Source organism: Rhagoletis pomonella, unplaced genomic scaffold, assembly GCF_013731165.1.
Source record: "Rhagoletis pomonella isolate Grant_MI unplaced genomic scaffold, Rhpom_1.0 Rhpom_scaffold_00001, whole genome shotgun sequence".
Lineage (NCBI taxonomy): Eukaryota > Metazoa > Arthropoda > Insecta > Diptera > Tephritidae > Rhagoletis > Rhagoletis pomonella.
In genome coordinates this window covers 44,394,966-44,396,289 of record NW_023458555.1, presented here as the reverse complement: position 1 = coordinate 44,396,289, position 1,324 = coordinate 44,394,966, and the positions used below count along the sequence as shown (strand labels likewise).

At 36.5% G+C, this 1,324-nt stretch overlaps 1 protein-coding gene across 4 annotated transcripts in view; it reads right to left on the bottom strand.

Moving 5' to 3' along the window:
• Window positions 1-1,324, bottom strand: part of LOC118744614 (tigger transposable element-derived protein 1-like) — a 6,468-nt gene that overhangs the window by 2,385 nt on the left and 2,759 nt on the right. The window lies entirely within an intron of this gene.

The window sequence follows — 1,324 nt, the reverse complement described above, 5'->3', positions numbered from 1 at the left end:
CAATATTATTGAAGATTTGACGAAGATTTAACTTAAATCTACTGCTTCTCAAAAGATTTAACGTCAAATCTCGTCAGAGGGCTAAATCTTCATTAAATCTCACAATGGAGACATAGTATAAACGGTGGCAACGAGTTAAGAGCCATATACACCATGCAAGCGGTTTGTCAAACTTAAGAGCTAAATAAATCACACAAGCTGCTGGCTAATCCTATTTAGTATTTTTCCATACATTCTTTTGTAGATGAAATATAAAATTCAACTTTAATTTCGATAATGCGGGTAAAGTATTGAAATATGCACGCACCTTTGGTCTTTAAAATATCCCCTTACTTTGCTGCTCCAAGTGGGTAAATGTGCACGTACTCCAAGATGATAGATGTACAGGTGCTCCAAATTATAGATGTGCACGTACTCGACGTTTACCAAAATATTCTTAGATTACAAATGACTTCACGGCTCCGCTATTCGATTCAAAGTGCCTTTATTTTATGTTATTTTTCTGACAAGCATTCTTAGGGCTCTGTCACACGGTCAGTAATTATCACGACATTTGGATCGCGATCCATACTGATGGATTGATGGATCGCACACGAATGCTACATGTTTAATATTTATCGCGTCCCATGTTAGGAAAGGTTTTAAGCAACGAGAACGAAAGCATAGCGAATACATTTTCGATGTTCGCATTATGAGAGCAAAAGATGTACTGACGAAATGTATGGATCGCGTTTTGAAAGTGCTACTCGATCAATATTTATAGACGGTATTGCGATCCGCGATCCAGATTTCAAAATTTTTAGAAATTTTGCGATATGGATCACGATCCATCAATATTGTATGCTACACCGTCAATAAATATCGCGATACTTGGATCACGTCAATAAATACTGACTGTGTGAAAGGGCCCTTACAGGTATGCCTTACGATAGAAACACAAAATCACTTAAGGTCTAACCACATACCCCTTAATCTCATGAACCAATTAGAACAGATCTGACCGGTTGAGAAGCAGCCATTTGTAATAGCTATTGAGAAAAAGGTGTGTGACATTCGTAATTTTGAAGCTTACTATTTCTGTTTTGCTTCTTTCTTTATGTGTATTTTGTCGGTGGATTATTTCAGTGAGTTTTAAGCGTTTTCAATAAATTATTTGTGCAAATATAATTAAAAATCGACTTTTTCCACTCTCTTGTTCTTACGTGATCTTGTGTCTTTCGATCATGGCGCATTCTCTCATTCTCTCCCTGTTCACAGTAGGGGCCGTCACCAAAAGTGATAAACTCTTGACAAACTTGATAAAGTGATAAATTTATCATTTTGA